This window comes from Macrotis lagotis, chromosome 1, assembly GCF_037893015.1.
Source record: "Macrotis lagotis isolate mMagLag1 chromosome 1, bilby.v1.9.chrom.fasta, whole genome shotgun sequence".
Lineage (NCBI taxonomy): Eukaryota > Metazoa > Chordata > Mammalia > Peramelemorphia > Peramelidae > Macrotis > Macrotis lagotis.
In genome coordinates this window covers 690,001,167-690,017,509 of record NC_133658.1, presented here as the reverse complement: position 1 = coordinate 690,017,509, position 16,343 = coordinate 690,001,167, and the positions used below count along the sequence as shown (strand labels likewise).

Genomic DNA, 16,343 nt, shown 5'->3' with positions numbered 1-16,343 from the left:
GTTATCAGACTCTGTTAAGTGAACTCATTGTAGGAGCAGATATGATTCATCTGATTGATTCTAAGCCTTTTCCTTATAATACAAAACAACCCTATCTGAATTAAAGGCCTAATTATGATTAAGCTTTGAGAGGGGAAAGAAAATCCAACACTAAAGTAGCTACTATATCAGGATTTGCTTTCCTAGATAAAGTTTTAGAGAAGCCAGGAATTTTGCAGGTAGAACCTTACCCTCCCCCACCCCATTTTCCCACCCCTCAGATTGAAAGTTACAACTTTAAAAGCACATTCTTATTGCAGAAAGAAAAACTATTAAAAGTTGTGGCAGCTAGGTTGCAAAGTGGACAGAGCACTGGTCCTGGAGACAGGAAGACCTGAGTTCAAATCCCACCTCAGACACTAACTTGTGACCCTGGACAAATCACATAATCCCAATTGCCTCCAAAATGGGGGTGGGGGAGGGAGATTCAAAAAGAAAGTTGCATTTCAATTGCTGCATGGTTTTCTAGACTAACTGTAAGTTATTCTATAACTGTAAGTTATTCTATCCAAAAAACAACACCTGTAAGCTAATTTGTCCATGTATTGAAGACCAGGACTGAGATGAGGTTATTTCCCTTCAGATTTATCTCTGATTTCAATCATTTTTAATCATTTTTCTTAGAATAATGACTGGGTTTATTTAGAACTTATTTAAAAGCTTGTCTGATAGAACTTGGATTGTGTAATGTTTGGATAGAATCAAAACTTGATTAAGTTTTCTTTCTACTTGTTTTCTTATCTCATTTTGAAGAGAAAGAGCATTTTTATTGTAATAAATGGCTTACTGTTTTCCACTTGTGGAGATTCGATAGACTTCTTTCTGTTAGACTGGAGGAAAAAATGCAAAGCCCAAAGGGGAAACCTGATTTTCAGGCAAAAGAAAAGAAACTGGAAATCGGAGCTTCTGTAGTTTTTACAATGACTCCCAGTTAGGCCCTCTATCTATTACATTTTGTTACCTCTTCATAGAAATTAAGAAGTAGGAGATTAAGAGATAAAGAGATTAAGAAGATAGCATGATACTACCTCTAAAACAAGATTCCTCACTTAAAGAAGGTGATAACTAGAGATATGATATGTTCTTATGGAGGTGAAGGCTAGATTTGAGATAGCTATTCCAGTGAAGAATTTTTAAAAATATATTATTCATGTCAAAAGTTTTTAAAATTTTTGAAATCATCAGATCTTTCTGCATCTTATTCTGCTTTAGTGTTTGGGCAATACTTGTAATACAGAAGATATAAATTGCCTGTATATGTATATTTCTCATAACTGAATTTTCTTTTCAGAAACCTTTAGAGATTTCACAGGGAGCTCAGTGATTTTTGTGGAACACAAAAGGAAAAAACCTTACAAAGTGAGTGAGGCACTGGACTAGAAACTGAAAATCAGAATGAATGTGACATTGAACAAGTCTATGAACTTTTTTGGCTCTGTTTCCATCTGATAAAAAGGAAGGGGGTATGGGAATAGAATTCTAGTTCCCTCCCAGGCACTTCACTAAAATGTTAAATATGATAATATAATATGTGATGGTAAAGTTTTCTTGTGTGACTCATACTGATCCTGAAGATAATTTCAGTGTCTATATGAGTTTGGAAAATGTTTTAAACTAACAACAGTAACATTAGAATAAATGTGTGGCTCCCAAGATGACTGCTTTGAAGAACAATATTCATTTATAATAATTTGAATATATGAGTTCTGTTCTGCTTATTAAAAACCACTCTCATTGTTTTGTAGTCGTAATCTCTTAAATATCAGGAATTCTTTGAACTTTTATTTTTTAAAATAATATTTTATTTCCCCAATTAAATTTTAAAACAACTTTTATCATTTTTTCCTTAAGTTTTGAGTTTCAAATTCTCTCCTTTCTCCCATCCCCCTCCCTGAAATATAGGTTATATCTGTGCAATCGTATTAAACATATTTCCTAGAGCAGCTAGGTGGCTCAGTGAATAGAGCACTGATCTTGGAATCAGGAGGACAGGAGTTGAATCTGGACTCAAGACACTTGCTACTTACTAGCTTGTAACCTTGGGCAAGTCACTTAACTCTGATTGCATGGCATCCAGGGCTATCTCTAGGCATACTGATTCATATCTGGCCACTGGACCCAGATGGCTCCAAAGGAGAAAGTGAAACTGGTGACTTAGCATAGCCCCCCTCCCCGATCCAATTCACAGCTTGTTATGGCATCACCTCCCTGATGGCATGGTTTTCTCTAAAAAATTGAGGACAAACATTTCTTCCATATTATACATTTTGTGAAGAAAACAGAAAAAAAAAGAAAATGGAAGTAAAAAAATAGTTTGTTTCAGAAGCAGACAGCATTTTTCATCATTTCTTTGGGATAGTCTGAGATCACTGTATTACTAAAAATAACAAGTAATTCAGTGTTGTTCATTGTACAACATTACTTTTTCTCCATACAATGTTCTCCTGACTCTGCTCACTTCATTCTGCATCAGTTCATGTAAGTCTTTCTAGGTTTTCTTGAAATCATTATTTATTATAACATAATATTGTTCTATTACAAACACAAAATATTCATTCATTTCTCAACTGATAGTCATTCCCTCAATGTCCAGTTCTTTGTCACCAAAAATAAAAATCTCTTTGAGATACAGACCTAGTAGAAGTATATTTATTACTTGATCAAAAGATATATTTTATAGCCCTTAGGGAATAGTTCCATTGTTGTCCAGAATGGCTGGATCAGTTCACATTTCCAAAACTGCATCAGTGTTCCAGTTTCCCCACATCCTGTCTACATTTATTATTTTCCTTTTTTTTTTGCCATATTGGCCAATCTTATAGGGTTTTTGTTGGTATCTTAGAGTTGTTTTAATTTTCATTTCTCTAATCAGTAGTGATTTAGAACATTTTTTCTTATACCTGTAATTAGGTTCAATGTTCTTGTCTGAAAATTGCCTATTCATATCCTTTGACCATCTATCAATTAGAGAATGGCTTGCATTTTAGAAATTTGACTCAGTTCTCTTTATAGTTGAGAAATGAGGCCTTATCAGAAATTTGCTATGTTTTCCCAGTTTTGTTTTCCTTCTAATTACATTGATTTTGTTTGCATCAAAACTTTTCAGTTTAATATGATCTAAATTATCCATTTTACATTTTCTAATAATCTCTGTATCTTGCTTTGTCCTAATTCTTTCATTATCAACAGATCTTACAAGTAAACTATTCCGTGTTCCTCTAAATCTAAATCATGCACCTATTTTGATTTTATCCTAATATACAGTGTAGGATGTTGATCTATATCTAATATCCACCATAATGTTATTTAGTTTTCTAAACAATTTTTGTTAATTAGTGAATACTATTCACAAAAGTTTGGGTTTATCAAACACTTCATTACTGCAGTCATTTGCTACCATATATCCTATCCTTAATCGATTCTACTGAACCACCAGTCTATTTCTTAGCCAGTACCAGATTGTTTTAGTGATTACTGCTTTATAATATAGTTTGAGACTGGTATTGCTAAGTCACCTTCCTTCACATTTTTTCCCTTTGATATTCTTGACTTTTTGTTCTTCCACATGAATTTTGTTAGCTCTATAGAATACCTTTTGGTAGTTTGATTGTCACGGCACTGAAGAAGTATATTAATTTAGGTAGAATTGTCATTTCTGTTATATTGACTTGACCTATCCATGAGCAATTAACATTTTTCCAGGTTTTTAGATCAGACTTTATTTTGTGGAAAGTATTTTGTAATTGTGTTCATATAATTCATGGGTTTGTCTTGGCAGATAGACTCCCAAGTTTTTTATATTGTCTACAATTTCATTTTATTTATTTGTTTGTTTGTTTGTTTTTTTGTTTGTTTTTTATATTTTTGCAAGGCAAATGCGGTTAAGTGGCTTGCCCAAGGTAATTATTAAGTGTCTGAGACCGGATTTGAACCCAGGTATTCCTGACTCCAAGGCCGGTGCTTTACCCATTTTGCCACCTAGCCGCCCCTACAATTTTATTTTAAATTGAATTTTTCTTTCTATTTCTTGCTGCTGGGCTTTGTGGATGATACATAGAAATGCTGATGATGTATGTGGGTTTCTTTTATATCCTGCAACTTTGCTAATACTCTTATTTCAACTAGTTTTTTAGTTGATTCTTTAGGATTTTCCAAGTATACTATTATACCATCTATAGAGAGTGACAGTTTAATTTCCTCATTACTCATTCTAATTACTTCAATTTTTTCTTCTCATTGCTTTAACTAACAAGTCTAGTACAATGTTAAATAATTTTGGTGATAATGGACAAACTTGTTTCATTCCTGATTTTATTAGGAAGGTTTCTAACTTCATTACAAATTATGCTTGCTGTTGGTTTTCGATAGGCGCTATTAATTATTTTAAGAAAAGTTGGATGCTCCCTAGTCCCAGCCCGGGCGGGCGGCCGAGGCGCCGAGGCGCTGATGCTGGGGCCGCGGCCGCGGCTGTCTCCCCCTCCTCTTCTTCTCCTTCCTCCCCTTCCCTTCCCCCCGGGCCAGCTCAGCCCGGTCCGGCCCTGCTCCGAGGGGCGCCCCGGAGCCTCCGGCGGACGCCCAGGTGGGTATATATATCTACCTCTTAAAGTTGGGAAAAGGAAAAACAACTTTTTGAATAATAAAGATGCCGCCTAAATTCAAGAGCCACCTAAATGATGATGTCACTGGTTCTGTGAAAAGTGAAAGGAGAAATCTTTTGGAAGAAGATTCAGATGAAGAAGAGGATTTTTTTTCCTAAGGGGACCATCTGGACCAAAATTTGGACCCCGGAATGACAAAATTATACATGTACAGAATCAGGTGGATGAAGTAATTGATGTCATGCAAGAAAATATTACAAAAGTGATTGAAAGAGGAGAGAGACTGAATGAGCTACAAGACAAAGAAAGCTTATCATGTAACTCAACAGCTTTTAGCAACAGATCAAAACAGCTTCGAAAACAAATGTGGTGGCATGGATGCAAAATGAAGGCCATCATGGCTCTGGTTGCTGTTATCCTTTTGCTGGTGATTAGCATTCCTATTGTCCTGAAATATCGGACTTGATTCTGTGACCAGAGATCTCTAATACAACATTTCTAGGACAAATTAAAAAAAAAAGATTGCTGCATAATTTAAAGATAAATGTACATGACTTTCAAAAGTGCTTTTTCTCAAGAAGAGGCGTGTCCTATTCAAATTGGAGCATTGACAAGTTCCCGATTAGCATTCTCTCCTTTACCAAAATATGCTGTCATTAATTTATTTTTAGAAGAAACATCTACTTTGCCTTGTTATAGAACCCTAATTTGAAACTAGATACTTGCCAATACAGTATTTGTATACAGAGTTAAACGTTGATGATGATATTTATAATTTAACATAGCTTACTACTGTAAATTAGAGAGGGAGGGATTTATTGCATCAAGTTCAGGGATAGGATGGGAGGTAAGAGATGAAACATTATGTAAAAAGGATTGGTAACCATTCAATTAATTATCACAAAGTGTATAATTTTTCTCATGTAAAAAGTTAGATTTTGGAAATGGTTTCCATTATTTATGGCAAAACTAATGTTTTCAATACTGCTACTTTCAACTGTGACTAAAGACATTCCAGTAAACCTATTTTGCCTGTATGTAGGATCTGTGGCAACTTTTTTTTTTTTTACTTTGGGGCTATAGTTGATCAATCTTATAGCACAGCCTTGGATAATTAAGGCAGGAAATAAGATTGAAGGAAGGGACAGCATCAGTGGAGTGTTTGGGAATAATGACTTCTACCTATGAGCACATTGCAATAAAGTAATAATTGGAGAGAAGCTAAGAGAAAATGAATAAAATAAATCTATAGTTACTCAATTTGTTCTAGCATTTTACCCTCAACAAAGCCTATTTTGAGAACTAACAAGTAGCAAGAATCAGTTGCTTTGACTTTGACCATCTTTCCCTGTTCAACATCTGTCTTCTGGTAGAAGTCCTAATTTGCCACGAGGTGGTCAAAAAGCAAGCTGCAGAACCCAAGAGAAACCCCCAGGAGCCCAAGTAATCCACATATGGGATCATCTGTACCTGTAAAAATCACATGCTGGCTAACATTGAAAGTTTAACATTTTTCTTGAACTATTTTCACTTAATAAATAATTAAAGACAAAAAAAAAGAAAAGTTGCATTTATTTCTATGCTCTTTAGTGCATGTATGTTTTAATAGGAATAGTTGCTGACTTTAGTCAAAAGCTTTTTATGCATATATTGAGATAATCATATGATTTCTATGGGTTTTGTTATTAATATGATCAGTTTGCTGATGGTTTTCCCTAATAATGAACCAGTCATGCATTACTAGTACAAATACCAACTGGCTGGAGTTTATGATCTTTGTGGTATATTGCTGTAATCTTCTTTGTAGTATTTTATTTAAAATTTTTGCATCAATATTCATTAGAGAAATTGGTTTATAGTTTTCTTTCTCTGTTTTTTTTAAGGTTTTTGCAAGGCAAATGGGGTTAAGTGGCTTGCCCAAGGCCACACAGCTAGGTAATTAAGTGTCTGAAACCGGATTTGAACCCAGGTTCTCCTGACTCCAGGGCTGGTGCTTTATCCACTGCACCACCTAGCTGCCCCGTTTTCTTTCTCTTTTAAGGTTTAGATGTCTGCACCATGTTTGTGTCACAAAAGGAATTTGGTAGAACTCATTCTTTGTCTATTTTCTCTAATAGTTTACTTAGCATTGGAATCAATTTTTCTTTAAATGTTTGGTAGAATTCATTTGTTAATCCAATAGGTTCTGGAGATTTTTCTTTTTACTAAGGGAGCTCATTGATGGCTTATTTAATTTCTTTTATTAAGATGGGGTTATTGAAGCATTGTATTTCCTTCTCTGCTCATCTGAATTTATATTTTTTGTAAGCATAAATTTATAATTTATATTTTTGTAAGCATTCTTCTATTTCACTTAGATTATCAGATTTCTTGGCATATAATTGAACAAAATAGCTTCTAATAATAGCATTAATTTCTTCTTCATTGGTGGTAATATAGTTGTACTGGTAATATGGTTTTCTTCTTTCCTTTTTTAATCAAATTAACCAATGGTTTATCTATTTATTTTTTTTCCTTAAAATCAGCTCCATATTTTATTTATTAGTTCAATGATTTTCTTCTAATTATATTCCTCTCTTCTTTGGATTTCAGGATTTTTAATTTGATCTTTAATCAATGATTTTTAATTTCTTCTTTTTCTATTTTTTTGGTTGTATACCCAATTCATTGATTTTCTCTTTATTTTATTAATGTAAATATTTAGAGATAGACATCTTTACCTAATATTGCTTTGCCAGCACCCATGAAATTTTGGTATGTTGTCTCATTGCTGTCATTCTCTTTAATGAAATTTTTGATTGTTCCTATATTTTATCCATTTCTTTAGCAATTAATTTTTAATCTTTCTTTTCATTGATCCATATTGAATTTAATTTTATTGCTTTATGATTTGAAAAGCATGCATTTAATATATCTGCTTTTTTGCACCTGATTGTAAGCATTTTATGCCCCAATACATGATCGGTATTTGTGTAGATAATATGTATCATTGAGAAAAGGTGTATTCCTTTCTATTCCCATTTAATTTTCTTCCAAAGTCCTATCATCTCTAACTTTTCTAAAATTCCAATCATACTCTTAACTTCTTTCTTATTTATTTATTTATTTTTTTTTGTTAACTTTATCTAGTTCAGAAAGGGGAAAGTTGAGGTCCTCCACTGGTATAATTTTACTGTTTATTTCCTCCTCTAACTCAATTAATGTCTCCTTTAAAAATGTAGATGTTATACTATTTGGTTCATGTATGTTTAGCTTTCATAGTACTCCACTGTCTATGTACTTTTTTTAAAGCAAGATATAGTTTTATTTCTTATCTTTTTTAATTAGATCTGGTTTTGTTTTGCTCTTTCTTGAGATCATGATTGTTACCTCTGCTTTTTTTTTTTTGAAATTCAGCTGAAGCATAATAGATTCTGCTCCAGCCCCGCTATGCTACTCTGTGCCTGTCTCTTTGTGTTTCAAATGTGTTTTATATGAACAGCATATTGTAGAATTTTGGTTTTTAATCTATTCTGCCATGTCCTTCTATTATATGGATGAGTTCATTCCATTCATATTTACTATTATAATAACTAATTGTGTATTTCCTTACATGCAATTTTGCCTCTATTCTTCCCTCTCTCACTTTTCGCCCTGTCTTTTCTCATAAGTGTTTTACTTTTGACCATCACCTCCCCTAATCCATTCTCCCTTACCTGCCTTTATCCCCATTCTTTTCATACTTCCCTAGAGGATAAGACAGAGTTCCTGTATCTAACTGAGTGTGTATGTTATACCCACTTTGAGTCAATTCTGCATTCTAGCCCTCCATCTTCCCCTCCACTGTAATAGCTCTTTTGCATCTCTTTTATGTGAGATAAATCAATCCATTCTCTTTGTCCCTTTCCCCTTCTCTCAATACAATCTTCTTTCTCAATCCTTAATGCTGATTTTTAAAAAATATCGTCCCATCATAGGCAACTCAGGTGGCCCCTCTGTCTATGTTTGCTTCTTCTAATTGCCCTAATTGTGATAAAGTTTATGAGTTACAAATATTATCTTACCACACTGAGGAATATAAACAGTTGAATCTTGTTGAATCCTTTATTTTTTTCTTTCCTATTTACTTTTTTATGTTTTTCTTGAATCTTGTATTTGGATATCTTTTTTTTTTGTTTATTTAACTCTGATCTTTTAATTAGGAATGCTTGAAAGTCCAATGTTTCATTAAATATCCAATTACCCCCCCCGTGGGAATATATTTAGTTTTTTCTAGGTAGGTGATTCATGGTTGAAAGCCTAGCTACGTTGCCTTCCATAATATTATATTCCAAACCCTCTACTGAATCCTGTGTAATTCTGACAGGCTCCATTTGACTTGTTTCTTTCTGGCTCCTTGTAGTATTCTCTTCTTGACCTGGGAGCTCTGTTGATTGTAATATTTCTGGGAGTTGTCATTTTTGAGATCTTTTTCAAGAGTTGATTGGTGAATTCTTTCAATTTCTATTTTACTCTCTGATTCTAGAATATCAGGGCAGTTTTTTCTTGATAATTTTAATTAATTTTCATTGAATTTTTTTATCTTCTTTTCTGTTTGGTTGGTTCTACTTTTTAAGGAGTTATTTTCTTTGGTAAATTTTTGTATATCTGATTCTATTTTTTTTTACTTCCTTTACCAAACTATTGACTCTTTTTTTCATGATTCTCATTTCTTTCTCCAGTTTTTTAAAACCTCTCTTATTTGATTTTTTAAATCCTTTTTTGAGTTCTTCCAGTTCTTTTTTGGGGGGGTGTGGGGATGAGGGGAGCTGAGATCAATTCAGGAACAAACTTAGAAGAGGACAAGTGTCAAAATGGCTACATGCAAATACTCAAAAAAAAATGTTTGTTCCTTGATCCATCCTGTCACCATATAACTTTCTATGATCAGGTTCTTTTTGTTTGTTTTTTGTGATTTCTTTGCCTGTTTTGTAACTTTATACTTTGTAAAGAGGTTGTGCTCTACTTTGCCCTTTTGGAGAGGTACTATCCCAAGCTTCTTGTGCCAGGACTCAGACCCTTGCTGTTGGCTCACAATGGACCTTAGAGCCTAGCTCCTGATTTGCTTTGGGGACAAGGTCTCACTGCTGGCTTGCACTGGGGGTGGAACCTCATTCCTGGGCTGCTGACCTTTTCTGGGGCTCAGGGCCTTGTAGCTGGCCCTCTGCGGTGTGGTCTGTCATTGGCTTGATCTCTAAACCATGTTCCCCTCCCTTGCCAGTGAACCTTTCTTTTTTACACTTCAAGCTATTCTGGGTTAGAAAACTGCTTCAGCATTTCAAAATTGTTTCTGAGGTGTTATTTAAAGGTTACCTGGAGGGGATTTTGGGAGAGATCAGGTGAGTTCCTGCTTCACTCAACCATCTTGTTTTAGGAAGTTCATTTTTTTGAACTTTTAGGAGAAATTTCTCATGGATGCCTTTTAATTCTCTCAGTCATTTATTAAGAACATACTGTGCAAAAATGACTGTGGTATATAAGGGAACAAAAAGTTATAAGCACAACCCCGTTCTCCTAGAGCTTATGTTTTAGTATATAATGTATACTTGATAATGCTGTCATCATTTTTGATCTAGATTGTGATTTTGTGGGGGTAGGGAATTCTTACTAAAGTAACTCCTGCTATTAATGCAGTTCAGTCTTTTTAAAAAATATTTTAAGATTTTATTTATTTTGAGTTTTATAATCTTCCCCCTAATCTTGCTTCCCTTTCCCTGCCCCCCCCCACTGAAGGCAATTTGCCAGTCTTTACATCATTTCCATGGTATACATTGATCTAAGTTGAATGTGATGAGAGAGAAATCATCTCCTTAAGGAAGAAAATAAAGTATAAGAGATAGCAAAATTATATAATAAGATAATGGGGTTTTTCTAAATTAAGGTAATAGTCCTTGGTCTTTGTTCAAACTCCACAGTTCTTTCTCTGGATACAGATGGTATTCTCCATTGCAGATAGCCCAAAATTGTCCCTGATTGTTGCACTGATGGAATGAGCAAGTCCATCAAGGTTGATCATCATCCTCATGCTGCTGTTAGGGTATACAGTGTCTTTCTGGTTCTGCTCATCTCACTCAGCATCAGTTCATGCAAATCCTTCCAAGCTTCCCTGAATTCCCATCCCTCCTGGTTTTTAATAGAACAATGTTGCATGACATACATATATCACAGTATGTTAAACCATTCCCCAATTGAAGGACATTTACCCAATTTCCAATTCTTTGCCACCACAAACAGGGCCACTATGAATATTTTTGTACAAATGATGTTTTTAGCTTTTTCATAATCTCTTCAGGGTATAGACCTGGTAGTGGTATTGTTGGATAAAAGGGTATGCACATTTTTGTTGCCCTTTGGACATAATTCCAAATTTCTCTCCAGAAAGGTTGGATGAGTTTACAGCTCTGCCAACAATTTATTAGTGTCCCAGATTTCCCACATCTCTTCCAACATTGATCATTGACCTTTCTGGTCATATTGGCCATTCTGAGAGGTGTGAGGTGGTACCTCAGAGAAATGCAGATCAATCTTAAGAGTTGCTTTCAGCACTGAGAATAACTTATGGGTTCACATAACTAGTATATGTCACTCTCCATTTTATAATGTATTTAACTAGTGAATAATCTTAAGTTACCTGTGAGTATTTATATAACACAGCTATCAAGATAGCATAGTCTTCATTTATATTACTTTTTTTTCATTGCCATATATTACCTATACCCACCCTTAAGTAAATTTTACTCTCTAATGGCTATTAGCTAATAGCTACTTTAATGGCTTTCTTTGTGTATTGTTACAATCACCTTAACCTCAGTGGAAACAATAATTCTATCACCTACATCAGACATACATGTTTCAGCCATAAGATGATCATAATATGTTTTAATATTGTCTTAATTGATATAAATCCAAAGATTGACTGTAATTTCTTGCTCTCTATTACCATCAGTGGTTCTATGGACACTATTTTTCTTTAGGCTTTAGATATATTAGCAGATAGCTTTGTTTTTTATATAAAGTAATCTATGGACAATTCAATTTTACTGGAACATACTTATTGATTGCTGGCTACTTAGATCTATTTAATACCATACAAATTGATTCTGACAATGCACACTAGCTCAGTTTAGCTAAACTGGAACTTTAATCGAATATGCTACTATAGAGTGCATGACTATAAAGGTCAATAAGTTTTTCACAACGAATACAATGTGTCTGTGATTACATCATCAATATACCCAGAGAGAAGTGGTATTTGGGATTACTGAGTAGCCAAGGAGTTTCAGTATTAATTTTATGTCAGGAATTCTTTCAGTTTTCCCTCTCTTTTGCAGCATACTATTAATTGAGAGGAAACAGATATCCTTTTTTTTCATATTTTAGCTTTATTATGTGATGCCTGTCTTAGATATCAGGCTCATCTTTATAATATACATATGAGGAAATGCTTTTTGATTTGAAACAGCATTTATGAAGCAAGACCTGGATTGCATTGGTTCTAAAGATACTTATCCAAGTTCTCTGCTTTCAATTTTTCAGCAAAGTGTAACTAATAGATAAATTAGTACATTAAATAGAGACAAAGGCTCAAAAATTGCTGAACCAAAAAGGGAACAAAAGAATAGATTTCTGTTGATAATGTACTCATCATGAACCACTGCACTCCCCAAACAATCAAAGTTATAGGACATCAGAAGTGCAGTATAGAGTCTCATGGTGGACATCCTACCAATGGAATACTTTATAGGAGAAATAAAAGAGACTGAAAACAAGAGATTTAATGTTGATCATATAATAAGATTTAGAAATGTCTTGTGGAAAGAACCAAGGGAGCAGCTAGGTGGTGTAGTGGACAGAGCACTGGCCCTGGAGTCAGGAGGATTTAAATTCAAATTTGGATTCAGACACAATAATTGCCTTTTCTATGTGATCTTGGACAAGTCACTTAACTCCATTGCCTTAAAGAAATAATTTTTTAAAAAACTTAATGGACCCCCCACCCCCAAAAGAAAGCACCTATATGCTCATTGAGTAGTTTACAATTTTAAAATATCTATTATAGGAATTCTTAACTTTCCTGGTGTCTTAGACCTTTGGAAGTCTGGTGAAACCTAGGATTACTCATATGATGTTTAAAATAATTGAAAGAAATGCTAAGTGTTAGAGATTTGTGAAAAATAAATATGTAACTTTTTCTTTCCAGGGTCACAGACTACTTGAAATTAATCCACAGAATTGTAAGGATTTATGGACCTAAGTTTCAGTACTCTTAGATTCGAAAAAAGACCACATTGGATAGACTATTTGAGGGGTATTTGTGGGATTTCATGGACAAGAATAACTGGAATGAGGTGTGGATAGATATGATCTGTACCTTTGGAGGGAATATCTAAGTTAATTTAATCATGTCTATTAAAATGGATGTTCACCAAGACTCTGTCCTTTCACTTCACTGACTCATTTCCCATTGATTAAGTTCCCATCTCTATATAGATGATCCTTAGATTTATTTACCATGCCTAATCTCTCCTGATTTCTAGTCTTATCTTTCCAGTCTAAGGTACATTTCAAATTGGATGTACTACAGGCATCCTCAACTTAACAGATCTAAAACCAAATTCATTACTTTTCCTTCTAAACCCCATTGTCTTCCTAACTTTCCTATTTCTATCAAGGGTGCCACAATTTTCTCATTCTTATAGGTTCACAGTATGGGTGTCATGCTTGACTCCTCACTCTCTCCAAATCTCTATAACCAATCTGTTGCTCAAACCTGATAGTTTACCTTCATAATATTTCTTTTAATGCAGGCCTTCATCATCTCATGCTTAGATTATTGAAATAATCTTCTACATGTTTTCTTCTCACAGATTTCTCCCCATTCTAGACCATTCTCCTAAAATGCAGCTCTAACCATGCTAAACACAAACACACATGCTCATACAAGTTCAATAAACTACAACAGCTCCCTCTCACTTTCAGAATCAGATTTGAAATTCTCCATTTAATTTTTAAAGAATTCCATAATCTGAACCCTTTTTAACCTTTCCAGTCTTCTTTTACTTTATTCCAATCTAAATACTCTATGATTCAGTGACATTGGTTTTCTTACTCTTCCTGTCTCTCAGCTCTGAATTTTCACTGGCCATTTCCCAACCCTTGGAATTCCTCATTTCTTCCATCCTCATCTCTGCCTCCTAATTTTTCTGTATTCAAGTTTCAACTAAAATCTCACCTTTTGCAAGAAGCTTTTCCCAGACTCCCTTAATGCTGGTACTCTCCTGCTAAGATTCTCTCTCATCCCCCTGTACATAGTTGCTACACATTGTCTGTACATCTTCCACCAGTATAAAGGACGACTCCTCCATAATTTTTTGTTCTGTCCTTATCTCTAAGCAGATCCTCAGGAAGCAATCTATATAACAATCAATGAACATCCTTTTTTTAAATGCCTTCTATCTTTTAGGCTCTAGGAATATAAAGACATAAATAAAATATTGTTTTACTAAAGGAGCTTACATTATATCAGTAGATATTGTGTGGCATTGTGTCTGTGGATGTGGATGTGCAAAATAAATATATTGTAATGGAGCTCTTTGTGGGTCTCAGTGCAAAAATCTAAATACTTTTCTTCTAATTTTACATTTTATTTGCTTGGGATCCTTTCTTATTCTTTCTCATATTTAGGCTATTGATTGATAGTTGTTGGTTACTTAAAAACTATGTGATATACTGATCTTTTGATTCTTGAGAAATCTTGAGTCTACTCTCAGTTCACCATTTCTGCATGTATTTAAACAGATACTGTCAAGAGCTCACTCTGATTCTGCTACCTCCAATTTAATTGGATGGAAAATATAGGACCGTTGAGAAAATTTAAGAGGATAATTTTGAAAGTAGGAAAATTAGACAACTAAGGGAACCAAAACTGAAACCTAAATGTCCTAGCCCCTATCTCCAAAGATAGCTTCAAGGATAGAAGAAGGAACAAGGAAGGATCAAATACTTGAAGCAATAGTCTGGTTTTTCTGTTGTTCTTTAACATAAAAAGTTTTCATTGTCTCAAGTCAATTTGCTGCTTTTCAATTTATCATTTCAATGTTAGGTTTTAATTTGATTTTTATTTTGTAAAAGTTAAATTTTTCTCTAAACTAAACATACTTGCATATTTAACTATCTGCCTTTCTATCACATCTATCTGTCTGTCTGTCTGTCTGTCTGTCTGTCTGTCTATTGAGTTTTAAATATTGGAAATTTCCTGAAGTTCTCTTTTTTATAAAGTCTCCAAAACTAGGAGCTGCAAATTCTCATGGATCATCTGTTGAAGAAAAAATTTTGAGTTTCTACTAAAGAGTCATGAACTTTAAAAAGGATTGTATGTGTTTGTGTGTGTGTGTGTGTGTGTGTGTGTGTGTGTGTGTGTGTGCGTGCCCTGGTAAACCTATGTAACAGTAGTTAGTTCCATCATATGAAACTTTGCTTCTTTATTTTGGTCATTTAAACAGTCTGCTTACATCAGGTGATATTATTTAAAATAGTGAAGTTAGTGGAATCCTATCCTTCCTTCTAAACTTTCCCAAAAGATATGTCAGCATTTATTAAATAATGCTAGTAAACTTTTAAAAAGAAAGCAATATTGGCCCTTGTCTGACTAGTCAGGGTTTATAGATCCTTTGGGATTTAAATGTGCATCTGAGGTGATTAGTGGAAAAGACTGATGCCAGGTGGAGACACAAGTTGACTGTCCTTTCATAAATGGATAAATTGCTTTTTTAAAAGTCAAAAATATTGGTCATTAATTAGAACATTGGAAAATGTTGATTCATTAGGTTTTGCCACTAATTGACCAGGGACAAAAAAAATAAAAAAACAAAACTATCTCTTATTAAAATAAAGATTTATAGAAAGGATATAATAAAATGATAATGATAATTACAATAGGTGGCATTTATAGAGTGCTTTAAAACTTACAAAATACTTTATAAGTGATAACTCTCATAATTCGTGAGACAGATGTTATTAATAATCTTCATCTTGCGGATGGGGAAGACTGAGAAAGGAAGTATGTGTATGTGTACTTCACCTTTTAAGTAACAGGAACTGTGCTAATGTTATAAAAATATCATTTTATCTTCACAACAAGATAGGAAGCAGGTATTGTTATTACCTTCAATTTGTAGTTGAAGAGATTGAGGCAATCAGGGGTAAGGTGATTTGTCCAGAGTCACACAGCTAGTAAATATCTAAAGCTAAATTTGAACTCAGATCTTTCTGATGCCAGACTCAGAGAACTCTATGTGCTATGGTGCCACCTAACTACCTAAGATTTAACCATGGCTTCAAATTAATATTTACAGTGTAATATATAACAACAAAGTTACCCACATCATAATTTTCTGTTCATCTTGTTTTCTAGAACATAACAATATTTATCAGGTGTCTGAGCTCAGATATTCTTTGTTTCCTTCATTGATTCACTCACTTAGAAGAATAGAGTGGGTGGAGAAAGGCAGATGGCTAAGCATATGGTAAGAATGACCCAAATTTTGAGAGACTGGAATTAGAACGTAGAGATGGGTCATTCTCCAAATGGCATGTTCAGTGCAAGAAGAGATGAATTAGAACTTCCTTTGACAGAGATAGCACTCCCACCACCCACTGGCTCTTCCCCAAGAAGCCCTGTCAGCTGTA

At 34.1% G+C, this 16,343-nt stretch overlaps 1 protein-coding gene and 1 pseudogene across 8 annotated transcripts in view; both read left to right on the top strand.

Annotated features, from left to right (window-relative positions):
* The window catches only part of RAPGEF4 (Rap guanine nucleotide exchange factor 4), a 351,048-nt gene that overhangs the window by 130,713 nt on the left and 203,992 nt on the right, over positions 1-16,343 (top strand). The window lies entirely within an intron of this gene.
* Positions 4,609-7,025, top strand: LOC141523299 (vesicle-associated membrane protein 4 pseudogene; annotated as a pseudogene).